Source organism: Trachurus japonicus, chromosome 16 (genome assembly GCF_045865225.1).
Source record: "Trachurus japonicus isolate A0001 chromosome 16, Traja_1.0".
Lineage (NCBI taxonomy): Eukaryota > Metazoa > Chordata > Actinopteri > Carangiformes > Carangidae > Trachurus > Trachurus japonicus.
Window position 1 is genome coordinate 3,350,716 of NC_140922.1, and position 16,651 is coordinate 3,367,366.

Consider the following 16,651-nt stretch of genomic DNA (forward strand, 5'->3'; position numbering starts at 1 on the left):
AGCTGGATGAGCTCCTCTGCCAGCTTCAGTTCACTGTCAGTCAGCATGGACATGTCTTTCACAGACTTTTTCACAGCTTTGTCAAGTATGGCAGAGTAAATGGCTGGTTGTTGCTCCACATAACGTTCCAGCATGTCATGTACTGTATTCCAGCGGGTTGTGACATCATGGATCAATCTGTGTTGTGGTATGTTTAACATCACCTGTTTGTCAACCAGAATTTTGTGAGCAGTTGTACTTTTGTGGAAAAATGTCACCACTTTTCTGACCTTCCCCAGGAGGCGTGACACTGAGTTGAGGGACACAACTTTCTTCACGGCAAGATTTAGGCTGTGTGCAAAACAGCCAATATGTGGTCCAAAGACATCTGTGTTACGGATGGCATTCACAATGTTTTGTGCATTGTCTGTGGTTACAGGAACAGGGATATTTGCTCTCTCTAGCTTCCATTCAGTAACTGCATGCACTAGTTCTTCAGCCAGGTGTTCACTTGTGTGGCTTTCATACAGTGGATGAGTCTGCAGCACAAAGCCCTTCATTTCCCAATCATGTATGTAGTGTACAGTCACTGTCAGGTAGCTTACCGTTGCTCGGGAGGTCCAGCTATCGGTGGAGAGAGCAAGGTAGGGTGCTTGTCTCAGTTCGTTTTCAATATCCCCCCGGCATACTTCATACAGTTCTGGGATCACTTTACTGCTAAAATGGGTGCGGGAGGGTACATGATAGCGGGGTTCAACAGTTTTCATCATGTGGCGAAATCCGCTGTCCTCAACCACTGAATACGGCTGCATGTCTTTCGCTATGAAGACGCCCACTGCTTTCGTTATCGTTTTATGTTTTTCGGAGTTTGTTGCATACTGTTGTTGGAAGGCAGCAGCAATTGTCGGTTGCGCTCGGTTCGCCGTCGAAGCTGACGCCGACCTGCTCCGTGCTGCTCCAAGTGAAAGAGACGGGTGATGGCGACGTATGTGAGAGAACATATTGGTAGTGTTACCTGCTACATATCCGATGCTAGCAAAGCAATGCTTGCACACAGTAGTCTGTTTGTTGACTGTCCTTTTTCCGTTCTCATCGTAGTCAACGCTGAATCCAAAATGGTCCCACACCGCAGACCTGTACGAAGACGGTGCCTCTTCAAACTTTCTTTTTTCGGCGTCTCTTTCACTCGCCATTGTCTCTGCACCATGCTGCTCTTCACCTCTCTGGCTCAGTGCCACGCGCTGGTCATGCCGCCTAAGAGCCAATCAGAAGGTCCCAGGAGCCAGCCAGCACTCCTCAGCGTTCAACATTTGCATGCAGAGCGCTGATTGGCTCCTAGGGAATTCAGGGACGTTCTGATTGGCTCTGAGGCGGCATGACCTGTGCATGGCACTGAGCCTGCTTTGGCCTGAACAATGTGCTGCAGCTGCTCTCAGTCACTGCTCCCGAGGGGATCACACAGCATGCGCGGCTGCACAATGTTTTGAAAGTTTTTTGCCGGGGAAACGTACCGAAAATACCGTTGTTTGCCGTTGTGCATTGAACCGAACAGGGCGTATTGAACGGTTTGGTAAAATACCGAATATTGTTGCATCCCTAGTATACAGCCAGTGTTTCTGCTACCATTAGGTTGTGATGTTTATTTTCTGCTTTTGGATCTGTGAAAAAAATATTAATTAAAAAATCAAGTCAATAAATAAACAAATGGATAAATAGAAATAAATAAACACCCATAATAAATAACACAAACACTAAATACCAAAGACAAAGTAAAAACTGTGTTGTGCCAGATATTGTTGCTCTGTGCTGCAGCAAATGTTTTGGCAGGACCAGCTTTGTAGCTAAATGACCCATTATGTAGCAAAAGTCCTGCCAGACCTTGTTAACCCTGCTCTCCAAATTAGATGCAGTACTGAATCCAGACTTTGCCTGGCCCAGCAAAAACTGAAAAAAAAAGAAGAAATTATTAGGAGCACAAACATAACTTCGGGGCACGACGACAAGACCGATATCATCACAGCACTGCCAAATAAGAATGTATAAAGATAATATCATATATATTTTTTAAATGCCGTCAAGGCTTACTGAATCTACACGTCTTCAGTATATGAGGTGATCTTTTGAAAGATGATGCAGAAATATTAAACAGGCCTAGATCAAATTATCTTACATGGCTTTTGTTCTAGGAAACAGTCGGGGAAACCCTGAACCCACTGAACTTCACAGGGAAAGTCAGCTGGTGACTCCCAGCACAGTACAGTCTTTGTATCACCCAGCACAAGGCTAAGCTTTTTATAGTTCCATCGCCACTCATTTAAATTCAAAAATCAGCTTTACTGTATAAATATAGTGCAGTCATTTCATGCAATGATAAATGACCTGAGGCTTTCTGTGCAGTCTCTTAAGCTAGCATCAATAATGGGGTGTAACAATTCATTTTAACAACGATTCGATTCGTATCATGATTTGTAGTTGCCCACACGATTCAAGGACGATCTTGGTTCATTTAGAACGATACAATCTGATATGATTCAGTGACTTGAAATCGATTCAGTAACTTTTAGCCAAAAATTCAACCAGTTTGACTGTGAAATAAATACAGTGCAGGTGAAGTTTCCTAGATCCCTATTGTTTCTTGTAAGGGAATCAGGTTGAAATGAATCATGGATATAAACAAGTAAACAACAATTAATGGAAAATGCATTAACCTTTTATTTGAATAAAGTGCAACCACTTTATTCATCTCTCAGAATATATTCTGATTATCACAACAGCAAAAAGCAATTATTAATAACACTATAGCAAGAGGCACACAGCAGGAAAGGAGCAACCTTTCTACATATGTTTATGTCATCAATACCATTAGTGCAGATTTTTAAACCCATCTGCCAAATGTTCACAAATCCAGCTGTGAACAGCATCTGTACAACCCTTCACCTCAACAAGAGCCGAGTGAGAGACGGTGTGAGTCACACACACAGAAACTGAGAGAGAGTAAGTCAGGTGTCAGTCTGTCACTCTCAGCGTGGGCATGGTCCAGTAAAATAAAACAAAACTCATCAGTCCAGTCACTGATGGGTTTCCTGGTCCACTTGGCCACCTTTTGGTGCAGACCATGTCATTTATTATCTGACTTACTTGGATATTTCACTCAGAGGACCGGCGGCCCAGCTGGTGTACGCGCGGTAGACCTATTTGATCCTTTTTTAAAATTTCACGCGGTACGTCTTCACGATTACGCATACGCACTATCAGCGAGCCGATTAAATCGGCCGATTATAGCCCGTTTGAAACTAATCGGTAATCGGCCAAAACTCGCCGATTGTCGCCGATATTTTCAGGAATAAAATGCAGGGAATAAAACTTGGTTTTACTTTGAAAAGATTCCCCCGCACCGGCGCCGACCTCATGACAAACTCCATCCACTACCACCTCAGTCACAGCACACAGCAGAGTGACTGATCTGTCTCAAAACCAGTGTTGCCACTGGCTTTCTGTTTCCCTTTTTTTTTTTTTACCGCGGTCGGGTTGTGAATTAATTAATTAATGCTCGTCTCCGGCCGTGTTGGGTCCGAGATTCAACAAGCCGGTCGGGGTCGGGTTTTACTGTTATATACCTCTATGTTATATACCGGCACGGCAGTATGCTCATTTATCACCAATAAACAAAGTAGATGAGGGTGAGTGACTGAGCTGAGGCTGTGTGACGGGTGGGGGGGTCCGCGGCGTGGAGCATTGCGGGACTCTGACTGCAGCGGGGACTATCATGTCGGTGAGCGCTTTGACACGGTGCCGGGCACGGCAGCAACCGCTGATCGCTTTTGATTGAAAAGAGAGAGCGAGAGAGAGAGAGAGACGCCGTGCCGTGTAAAAAAAACAACAACAAAAAAGTATCACGTGTCATGACTTCCTGTATTTGGCCCTTCAAAATAAAAGCCCATATTGATTTTGACTTCATTTTGACAAGACAGGGCTTCAAATGTTTTTTTTTTTTCATGCAACCAATCGACCAATGAAATTTTAGTCGGCTAATGATTTTTTGGTCGACCAGGCAGCCCTAATTTATATATATATATATAGATATATTATTATAGTAATAAAATTTTAAAACTTAATAAAAAAATAAAAATAATCGGCCGATTAATCGGTTATCGGGTTTTTTCCCCCCTAATAATCGTAATCGGCATCGGCCCCAAAAAATCCATATCGGTCGGGCCCTAGTCTTTATCATTAAAAGTGCTAAAAACCACCACATCCATATAAGGTTTGCCGTGCTTAAATCCAATGTGCAATGTCCTAGTATCGCTACCATGGATTGTTTAATAATGTTCATAATAATATAATGTAAGCCTGGATATACACTATCTACTTGGAGCATAATTGGACCGAAAGGAGTTAACGAGGAAAACGTTTTTGTGGAATTACAATGAATCAAATCTCTAGTTTTATTGACTGTCAGTGATCTGGTGGACTTCATGACTCTTTACAACTTACTGTTTACCACACGTCTGTCAGAGCTGCAGAAATGAGCAAATCCAATGCATTAAAGACAAAAAAAAAAAAAGACGGACTGCTCTGTGCACAACTTGTGCCGGAGACACAGGTCAGTTACTGCATGGAGGCGCTCCATTCACCAGGAAGATCTTTTTAATTAGGCTACGGTCTTTTAATTAACCAGCCAGTGTAATGTCTGTGTCCATTTGTCACCCCTGCTTTGCTCAGACGGAGCTGGGTGAATATACCCTGCTTTTGTCTCCTTCTGCCCTTCCAGAGGTCTCTGCTTCCTATTATACTTCCTTATTCACTGGAAGATATTTTTTTTCCCTTCTTCTTCTTCTCTTTAAGATTAGCATGATAATGCCCCATGGAGGAAAGGGAAAGTGGTGAAGAGCTATTGCGGAACCGCTCATCAGATTCACTGTGCACAAGACTGTGGTTATTATCATAGTGAATGCACCATCAGTTGAACTAACAGCCTGAATTCCGACATTTATCTCCGATATCATAGACCGACTGTCAATTGCATAGGGAGCACAATGGCAAATTATGGGTTATGTCTTGCTCCTTGGAGTCTGGATCTTTCCCCAGTGTAATTACACTATGCTAATTCCCCCCCCCCCCACATCCCTCCTCCTCCCATGACAGAGGCAAGGCTCCCTAACTGTTCAGATGTCAAGAGCTGGGTGAACTGTAACGCGAGCGAGTGTGTGTGTGTGTGTGTTGGTTTGGCGTGCACGAAACCCGAGCGCATCTTCTGTTTCTCCCTTCAGCTCCGGAGGGTGCAGGGCGGAGGGTATGGAAATGATGAGGGGAGGAGGGGGCGGTGGGGGGGTTGTAGCCGTTTTTCCAGAGATGGGGTCGGACGCAGGTCAGGCCACCTTGAACTCCTCAGCTAGATTTATTGTGTCGGAGGCGGACGGGATCGGGTCACGCCCCCCTCGCCCCCTCAACACGAGGACTTTGTTAGCGCCGGGACACGGAGCAGACGCCGGCAGAGCAGACACATCCCCGGCCGTCACGCTCTCTAAGGAGAACCCTGCAGAGGCCAGAGGTCATGTGCTAAGGTGGTTGGGGGGGAATGGGGCATCCATGTGGCACGACCTGAATACTGATTGATTTTTTTTTTTGTGTGGGTGTTAAAGGAATACGCCAACATTTTTTTTTCCGTGTCTTGCCTCACTCCCAAGTCCATGACAAGCAGATAGACACCATCCTTTCGACTGTGCGTGCAGTAACAAGGGAGATACGGGCAGAGCTGGCGCATCGCTAATTAGCTTAGCTCAAACGCTGGAAGTGTATGGATAGTGTTAGCCTGCCTCCACCTAAAGTCATCAGAGACACTCTTCAGCAACTCTAAATGGAAACCGGCGGGCCGATCTTTGTCTCAGAGCTGACAAAACTCTCCGGTAAGGCATCTTGAGCGGTCAAATGCCGGTAACGGGACGAGATCGCTCAAAATGGAGGGTTCAAGCAAAGACGGTTTATTTTGGTTCGAGCTAGCTACATCGAGGGTAGGTTAGCTTCCTATTTCAAAGTAAAAGCACAAATTCTATCATCATGGTTTTCTGTAATGGGTGTTTTATTTGTTTAAGTAACCGGAAGTGCGTTGGTCACAACAGCTAGCTTGAGTAGCGCCAAATTCGTCTGAACAAAATTGTAAACAGCTGGTATTTAGACAAATTAACGACACACTGCTGATCTAAACGGCTACTTTCTCGCCTAAAAATGTTTGAAATGTCGATAAAGTGATATATTTACAGAGGTTAGAGCTAAAATGAAATCAGCTTCTGACTGCTGATTTCGGCTCGGGTAGGAGGCAGGCTAACACTACCTATACACTTCCAGCGTTTGAGCTAAGCTAATTAGCGGTGCGCCAGCTCTGCCCGTATCTCCCTTGTTACTGCATGCACAGTCGAAAGGATGGTGTCTATCTGCTTGTCATAGATTTGGGAGTGAGGCAAGACACGAAGAAAAAAAAATGTTGGCGTATCCCTTTAAGGCATGGGGGTGGTGGTAGTAGAGGAGGAGGTCAAACCACTTACCCTGCCCCATGTGGTGCTGTGGAGCGAGGGAATGCGGTACAAAAGGAAAGAGGAAGACACAAGAGTCACAACATGCCCCCCCCACCCCCCACCCCCATCTCCCCTCCTGCTCGGCTGCACCTCAGCGGGTGTGTGTTTTCACTTTCTCTGAAACAAGACACTCCACCACATGTTTTCCTTTAATAGACAGCTAAGTGGAGAGAGGGCAGCAGCGCGCTCTGTTTACCAGATGATCGCTGGGTTGTTAGCTTTTGGTGGAAGACAGAAAGGCCCCCCCCCCACCCTCCGAGCTCCTCTGCTAGATTTATTAGTTGCTCAAAACTGCACAAGCATGCAGGCCATTGACAATTATATCAATCATCCAATTAGAGCCGTTTAGAGATGCTACGGTCTGGAAATTTTCCCACTGGGTAATAAACTCGTGACAACACCAGGATGTTTTTTTTTTTTTTACAAGAAAAGACTTGTTGGCTCAATATCTGTAGATTAGGAGAGTTACTTCCAGATGCTGCTACCTTCTACAGGCACAAGTTGTAGAATTGGGTTAAATCTAAAATACTGCCAAATAGACGCTTTTGCATTTCGCTCCGACACCAAATCCTCAGCCATTTTCAGTTTAGATTAGTAGCTTCCACTAAGTACTGATGACTAGAGTCCAATGGGCACACCACTGATGTGTGGAAATGAAGCCGCTGGGTTTTATGTCTATTAGAAGATAGAGAAATAAAAGAAAAAGAAATACAGATATTTGGTACTATAGGCGAGTTATGCATTCTGTGTAGGAAGTATGTCTGTGGTTCATAGGTCTCACTCCTATCAGTAATGATAGCATTGTTGATGGGAACATGGTGACATGATATCACCATGTACTATCACAGGAGAGATTTCTTTTCCTTGTGTTGGAATGGTTATTACACATCTATTATTACACCCATTATGAGTCTTATTTCATTTTTTTAGATCATAAAAAGAGGACAGAGGTTGAATACATTTTTTTCCTATTACACTTTTTACGGCCAATTATACAAGCAAACAGTGAACCAACATTAATGCAGATTAATGCAAAGGAAAAAAAAGAAAATGTATAGAAATTAGGGGTGTAACGGTATATGTATTCGTCCCGTGCTGTCACGGTACGGGGGTCACGGTTCGGTGCACACAGTCACACGACGAATACGTCTGAATGAATATAAAAAAAAAAATTTAAAAAAAGTTGAGTCCTCATTTGAATCCAGGTGGCGGTAATGAGCCTCGAAGCTGCCTGCAGCCGTCATAGCAGACGAAGAAGAGAAGTGATGAGAGAGTGAAGTTAGAGGAGGAGAGCTGTCTGCTTCATTCATGTCACTGTGGCTTCTCAATTAAACAAACGGCGGCGGCGGCTCGCGACCATAATACATCCATGCTCGCGACTGGTCCACCGGACAAAGTCCGTCGGCGATGTTTCACGGATGCGCGGTGCGTCGCTAGAAACGCATCAAACACGTAGCGCATGTTCAACCCGATATGTCAATCACTGGTGCAAGTAAAAAGACAAGTTGTGTGCAACAACTTATCCCGCAGCTTTTAAGCCTCTTGACATGAACACAGACAGGTGAGGAGAAAAGGAGACCGCACACTATATATAATCAGACACATTTTGTCTGATGAAGGGCTGACGCCCGAAACGTGTAAGTGACATTAAACTGTCACGGGAGCTTTTAACTAGTGTGCGGTCTCCTTTTTTCCTTACCTGTGTCTTTCTTGGTGGTCCAGCACCTACAGTGGGAGCCACATCAAAGTTCCCCTGCCATGCAGCTGCCATGCAGCTGCCATGCAGCTGCCATGCAGCTGCCATGCAGCTGCCATGCAGTTCCCATGAGAGTTCCAGCTGAGCTCCAGCAAAGTCCCAGCAGCTGGCGTGACCCCCTCCTTTTCCTGGGTGTGACTAGTTTTTACTGGAACTCCACCCATTCAATGAAATACATGACATGACCAGGAGATGGCGCTTCTCTCACAGAACAGTACATATCGCCAGAGGCGGCATTTAAAGTGTCGCCGCTGGTGGTGAGTGGAAATTCACATAATTCATAGAACCACGAGTACATGTTTGATTTAAGAAGTGAAATTATAACAGACCTAGCTACTGGAGATGCGCTGGCCACTGTTTTATCTGGAAATAAATTGTTGTAGCTAATAATACCTACTGTCAATTTTTTTTTATCACAATTTATTTACTGTGAATCTACATTTAAATAGGAAAAAACTAAGGGAGTGATGAAAGCCTTTTTAAGATGTTTGCAGTTGCAGGTATTCAGTGCATGCCTTCGACCAGGGAATTAGCATTATCATTGCTCAATCTTTTGTTTGCCCTAATGGGCCACCTATCGGTCACCCATTGTCACACAAATCGCACAGAGCTTGCAATGGAGCTGGCTGTTCAACTTTGAAGGAGGACCGGGGGAGGGGATGTTATGTTGGAAGGCTAGCTGGACCAGACTCTCTCCTGAGCAACAACACACTCCAAACCCCTGAACATTCACACCTGCTCCAGAGCATTACCATCTCCAAGCATCCCCCGCCGCTTTGACTATGAATTGATTAGAAAATTAGCAGGTATTTCCTTATAAGGTCCTGCTTTAAACATTTTTATTTTCATGATTATCTTACATTATTATCTATCTTACAAAAAAATGTTGTAATTTTGCAACAGTGCTTCATGGCAGAGGTTAGGAAAGGCACATGTGGCAAGGTGAAGAGGGTCCAGGACGGTCTTTGAACCCCAGACTCTCGGGTAACAGTCATGTGCGCTAACCATTCGGCCAAAGGCACATCCCCTTGGCCAAGTAGCCAGGGCGCATGATCAATAGGAGGCATAGTGACAGGACACACACACACACACACACACACACACACACACACACACACACACACACACACACACACACACACACACACACACACACACACACACACACACAGAGTGTGTCAAACAGGATTGCAGATGGTCTGAACATATGGAGTCAGTGCTGGAATTTCATTTAACTCTGTACTTCCTCTGGATTAAATTTATTAATTAAATGTATTGATTTTTCACTATAATTTACTAGTTATAGCACTAGCCTATACTGTCAATCCCCCTATAAACCCCATTCCGATTTGATATCACAACTTCACAAAGTTGAAGACACCTGCTGCACCTAGTCTAATCTTTGTATGACTGAATTATTCTGCATAAGACCCTGACTAATACTCATAGTAATGCTGCATTAGCATCAAAACAAAGTAGGCTAAATAAAAAATGATCATACATATGTAGTCTAAGAAAAAAAAGTGGAAAAGTCAGGGGCCCACTTTAGTATTCTTTCAGGGGCCCCAGAATTCCTAGCAACGGCCCTGATTATCTGACTAACTTGCATAAGTGGACCGGCGGATCAGCTGATGTGCAGTGCGCGCTGTATAGCGTACTGTATGCTCGCTCTCTCTCTCTCTCTCTCTCTCTCTCTCTCTCTCTTTTGAGATGAGATGGAAATAAGAGCAGAGCGCACCTTCGCTCTCATGTTGAGTTCCATATTAAGACAGGTGCGTCAGTGCCAGTAGATCATTGCGGAATCGCGCGTCAGGCATTTGGCTCTCCTAATGGGAATGGCTGGTTTGACGTGACTTTATCATTAAAAGTAAAAAACAAAAAGAGAGAGAGAGAGCTGTCAACCACTAGACGCGTCGGGTCAGCATAGCGCAGGGGGAGGGATATTAGTATTCTGTGGTGAAAAATAGACTCATTCATGAAATTTTATTGAGAATTTTACAGAGGTGCACAGCGCATGTTTACGGTGACTCTGACCCCTACACAGCAGCAGCAGCAGCCAGCAACAGACTTTTACAAAATAAAAGCATGTGAGCAACATGCATTAATGCGCAGTAAAATACATGTCGGCGTTAATAGTTTAATGAGTTGCCATAACGCAACTTGCACAGCCCTAATAAATACACAAATGTAGCCCGTGGTTCTGAGACGTGACGCGCTGTGGTCACTAGAAATGTATTTATTTATTTGCAGATCAGGAGTGAATGAGCAAGCCAGAGATGCACAGCAGATTTCATGGTTGCCGACAAAAACTGAAAGAGGGGGCTTGTAAAAACTGAAAGAGGGGCTTGTAAATAACTGTTTATATTACAGGTTTCACACAAACAAACAAAAAACATCCAGTAGCCTATGTTAAGTCTCAGCTGTGCCATGGCGAGGGCGCACGACGCACATGTGGTTTTAATTTATGAACCTCATAATTATTTCTCTTTCCTCTTGTTTGAATATAAGGGCGGTCACTTCCACACTTTCATTTTACACATATAGTCTCATGCGTGTATATTCACGGACACGTTGGCATGTTGTTTATTTATTCGTTAGGGTTTATTTGCGCACCGTATGCTTCAGTGTTAACATTAAAACCACCACAAGGCAAACATTTACTAGAATGCAAATTCTGTAGACAGGTAAACTGCGAGTGATATACATTTTTATTTGTGCTCTGTCGGTGTTTATTTATCTTTGAAGCTACTTATAGATCGCCTGTTTTGGAGGCAATTATAGCAATTCATCTGAGGGAAAAAAGAAAGGAGGAGGAAAAGTGATTGACAGATTAACTCGGGTCAAAATCACTGCTCCTCCCCGTGGACTAATGAGACACTGCAGCTGATTTTCACACGGGCTGCAGAGGGGCGTTAACAGTCGTGGCTGCGTTCGCTACGTCATCGCGGGGGATTAAATTATCGCCACGGGCCAAGCGGGAGCCCGTCACGGACCCGCCACGGACCCATCACGGTCCCGCAGAGGTCCCGACAGGGACCAGGGGGAACTTCTAGGTGGCTACATCTGTAGTCTTCAGTTTTTTGGGGGATGTGCGTGTAGCTGCCCAATATGTTTTATGAACACAGGCAGGACCAGAAACATCACCAAAGTAACTGCTAGTCTAATTTAACTGGGTAAACCAACATTGATGTCAGTTTATTGTTTTGTTTTTTTAATAATATTTTTTTAATAATAATAATTTAATAATTCGAATAATAGTTGCCAGTTGTCAAGTGCACGTTTTTTTCCCTCTAGAATTAATGAATGGCATTATAACACTCCTAATGCACTTGTTTTATTTTGTATTCTTTTTTCTTTTAACTTTTATAACACAAGACAGATTTTAGTTTTACATTCAATTAGTGTCTGTTGTACCGAAACCGTACCGAACCGTGACCCCTGAACCGAGGTACGTACCGAACCGTGACTTTTGTGTACCGTTACACCCCTAATAGAAATGTATAATTAGAATGTCATAAAAAGCAACAAGGAGATATAAGATAAGGAAAAACAATAATATAAAACATATAAGCAGCACATTACTGTTTTGAGTTTATAATATTAATATTTATATTTAATATTTATGACCATTTATTTCTCTCCAGCGTGTGGTATTGAGCATCAAATTTAACCTTAATTTTCCTCTTTTGAGGTCATTGTTTCACTTTCATCCACTAAGCTGCTAAATTATAAAAGATGGTGTTTTCCCTCCAGACTTTTTTTTTTCAATTCTGATGATATATCATGATATTTGAGCAGCGGTGGTATAGGGCTTGCACAAGTCTAATTTTGATGCATTTCCAAAGGACAGCTATAATTATGAATGAAAAAAAAGAGTCTGTCCTTCTCCAGCGTTCTGCAATGGCATTATGCCATTTAAATGTCTCCCATCTCCTCCAGTGAAATCGAAAAAGGTCAGAAAAAAAGACTGAAACAGAGAACACATCCTCATCACCCTCAAAGTAGAATTGCCCCGATCAGGGTGGATGTGATATTTGACGCTGACTTGCTTCTGCTTGAAGAATCACCCAACATTAGAGATGTCGATGTGTCCCTTTGCTGAACTCCTCAGAAGAGAACTTCATAAAAACCTCTTTCTGCTTCTACATAGCAGCCATTGCAGCAAAGTAATATTCCTGTTCCCATGGACTGATAGTTTCATTAAGTCTTGCAATTAAGAAATGAAAGCTATGGAAAAAAGACAGCGGGAAATAAAAGTTTGTAAAGTGGCTGACCAGCATGTTGTCATGGAGCTGAGCTCTGGATGATCCCTGGAAACTTCCAGAGCTGATCCTCAGACCAGATCCGGCACCCTGCAGTTTGGATCTGGGATGATGAGTGACTAAATCTTCTTACAGTGGGCTCAGTTGAGTAATCAAACTGCTGCCAGGGCTGTATTAACAGGTTGGGGGTAGAGAACAGGGAAGTGCAAGGGGAGATTTTAGGAAGATATCTTGCCCTCTGTTTGGCTGCAGCCTCCGTCCAGTTGGCACTTTGAGCCTCTTCAAATAAGCTGTAATTAGCAAGCGCTGCCTGACGGGGTTAATCATTCTTTCCCTGCATTCCTCACATGTTGTGTGCTCTCGTGGGTTGTCAATAGGGCTGCAACTAACGATTATTTGGTCGATTATTTTTGTTCGATTCATCAATGAATTGGATCTTTAATTTCCAACAACATTGTTTCAAATTGACAGTGCAGAAAAGTCCACAAAAAACAGGTAGCTGCTGAACATCTCTGAGCGGGTAAAGTGATAAATTATTTATAATAATAGAAGATAAGAAAAAACACCTAAACGTTGAACACAAAACTAACTGTTCACAGGATTTGTTTCAACATTAAAACTTGTTCTCGACACTTAGGCTGCAGACTCGCACTCAGACGCACATTCACTAATGGTATTCTTGTGCCATCCCACAATGAATCGATAATGAAATTTGTAGCTAACGCTTTTCAACATTTTGGCAAATTGGCCCATTGCCATAATCCCTATAGTTTTAGGAGTAGGTTCGTTACCTTTAATTGTCGGTGCAAGCTGTTTTTAGAACGGCGGAGCAGAGTGGCGAGCTTCTCAGAGCTACGCTACGGAGGCTAATGGGATTTCTTGGTTTTCCTCATTAAAGTCAGCAAATACACAATCCAACAACTCCAAAACGCTCTGGTGGAGAAGTTGTGACCTGCACATTCACCACGCTATGAGATAATAACACAACGTTACCAGACAGAGTTGTTTTAGAGGTAAATTCATGCAAAACAGCTGATGCGCGTATCCTTCAGGGGCAGTTTTTCAGCAAGCTGTCTCTGCATTTGCCTCGAAAACAACTCAGCCTCATAACTTTCTGTTATTATCTCATAGCGTGGTGAATGTGCAGGTCACAACTTGTCCACCAGAGTTTTGGAGTTGTTGGATTGTGTATTTGATGAGTTTGATGACGGAAACCAAGAAATCCCATGAGCCTCCATAGCTCTGAGCAGCTCGCCGCTCTGCTCCGCCGTTCTAAAAACAGCTTGCACCGACAATTAAAGGTAACGAACCTACTGCTACGACTATATGGATTATGGCAGTGGCAATCGCAATCTGCCAAAATGTTGAACTATCCCTTTAATAATCCAATTTTCTCAATTTGTTGTTTGAGCTCTCGTTGTTAAAAAGGGCTGATGTAACAGTGGGCCTGTGGTATCATCTCCAGACCCCTCCGGTCTCCCAGCATCTGTTTACTGAATCAATAAGAGTCCTTCCACAAGTGCGAAGTTTGAAGAGTCGATGCATCCATAATAGATTGGGCAGATTACGCAGGGCCGAGAGCCTCAGAGAGCCAAGCGGGGAGCCGAGCATGTGGTCCAACAGTTCACAGGGCCAATCATTGATTTAATGACTCACTCAGTTGTGGCTCCGAGTTGCGGTTTTGAAATTGTTCACATTGACGAACAGTGTTTACGCATTTGATCGGGAGTCAGAGGATCATTTCTCTTCTTCCCTTCTCCTCACTCAGTCAATGTGTAAACCTCCCTCACTTTTGTTTTTAGCCTTTTGTTCACTATTCAAAATAGAACTTGTAGATATATTCCTGCCTGCACACAGAGGAGTGAGAAACCAGCTTACAGCGCATAATGCTGCTGACACCTGACCCCGGTAAAAACGGCTCCACCGTCCTCCGTTGAACGCTTTCCAATCAGAAATGATGGAAGACGTGCTGGCATCATTGTAGCAGCTGTCCAGCTGATCTAAGTTATTGAAGCCCTCTCGGCTCTGCTATTAAGCACAAACACACTCTCTACTAAATTAGCCAAGGTGCATTTAGGGACAATTTGTAGTCTGGGAACTTAAATAGCCGCAGAGATAGTCTGGAACGTTTGTTGAATTTGTTTTCCACTCAGCCTTATCTACCTTTTTGATGTTTTTTTTTTTTTTTCTTTTTTTGTATGTTTCCCAGGCAGATCTAAAAAGTTCAGAATGGATGTGTTGGAGCCAATCAGCTGTGGTATACCACTGAAACAAGACAACGTCTCCTGCATGTCCAATCATATCATATCAACCCAGAATAGGCTGTTATTGATACACAGCACAGCATGTCGTACTTTCCATCCAGGGCTTGTGGTCCTTTTGTCAAAACAAAGAACTTGAGAATGTGGAAGAGTGTGAGAGAGAGACAGAGAGAGAGAGAGAACTAAGCTGGCGGGCTGGCTTTGCTTTAACCTTAACTGAACCATCATCAGCATGTGGCTGCCAGCTGGTGTGCGCTTGCTAATCCAGAGGATGCTGCCTCTGCAAGTCATCCCGGCCTGCGCTACTTGAAAATGTGCTCGGCTCGAGGTCAAAAACCTCCGTCGTCTCCATTTGTCAGAATTAGTCTCCGTGCAGGTCGGGATCCAACTAGGTCATTACACACGCAGCATTTCCAAACATCAGCCAACTATCTCCAGGTTCAAGCTGCACACAAAGTTGTTCTTTATTTTTTTATGTCCCAAGATTTTCCACCATCGTGGCCAAGTTAATGAATCTCAGAAATGACAGAAACACACATGCTTATTGTGATGTCTTTCACAGTTTCAACGTGGCACATGAGCTCTCCTGGGATTATGCATGACATTGAACCTCTGATTGCTTTTTTTAATGCTTAATGTTCAATTGAAAACTAATCAACAGTGGCCGTATGGAGCCGGAAATTACATACGTCCGCTATACATCCACGAGACAACTTCTTTACAAGCAGAAAAATTTGCTTTTCCAGCTCTCAGTTATTCAGGAATTCACACATCATTTTTTTTGTGATATTATTTGAAGCTCTCTGTAGGTTTTTTTTTTTGCGCTGGCAAGATGAAAATGTTTTCCTGGGAGCAGCTTGTCAAAGCACATTACAAGCTGAAGTGCCATCATCAGATTTGGCTAGTTTAAGATCTGGGATTTGTCAAAAAGATATCTGTTCATTTATTTGCAAAAAAAAAGCAACCTGTTGTCACGCAAACATCAACAACCATTTAATCTCCCCTGCAGAGTTCAAAGCAGCTGGTTTCACCATTTCTGCAACATGTTTTTTTTTTTGGCACCCCTCTGATGAAAGTGAATAGCACATCCGGCGCTAATAGTCTGTCATTGTTATTCATAGTTTGGACTTTTTTTCGGAGGGTCCTTTGAAGGAAAAGTGCAACACGACTTCTCAGGCTTAGGTTGCATCAGCGTAAGCCGTCCTGCGTTACGTCTTCGACAGACACAGATGTAATTAGTCATCTCTTGTTTCTCATTCCCAGATATACTGACAGCTGCTCTCTGAAGCCTACGCCAGCCTGGGTTTACCTACCTGGATCGCTGCAAGTCGCACTGTTTGGAAACCGAGGTAAGGACCCTGTGTGATTGACGGCTGAAGGATGTTTATTTTTGGAAACGACGGGAGGCTGACTCATCTCTCAGATGCAGTGTTTAGATCAATTTGGATACGACGTGATTGAGTAAAAGGTCTTCTTTGAGGTCACCACTTCATTAATTGAAGCTTTGCTCCCGAAAGCTGCTTTTTAAAAATTATCATCATGTAATTACACATCCACTCGTTTTAAATTAAATGTCAGGAATTAGCTTTTAAATACGTAGCAAACATTTTTTTTTTTTTTTTATAAAACCAAGGACAAACTTAGTGTAAGGTCATCTGATGCTGTGAAATGATTGAGCTGAAGAGGAGCAAAAAGCTTTGTGCTTGCTCTTTATGAAGTGCCGTGTTTATGTTATGAGTACCACTTTTTTGAAACGACCCTGAAAGCATCATCTCGGCACTGCCAAAACAGCTGCACATTATTATTTCATGTCATTTCACA

General features: G+C 43.4%; 1 protein-coding gene across 3 annotated transcripts in view; it reads left to right on the forward strand.

The window, feature by feature from the left end:
- Positions 1-16,651, forward strand: part of sema6cb (semaphorin 6Cb) — a 257,350-nt gene that overhangs the window by 21,927 nt on the left and 218,772 nt on the right. For all 3 annotated transcript variants that reach the window (XM_085803468.1, XM_085803466.1, XM_085803467.1), the window contains exon 2: positions 16,094-16,179. The gene's annotated coding sequence lies outside the window, so the exon portion shown is untranslated. The remainder of the gene's footprint in view (positions 1-16,093; positions 16,180-16,651) is intronic.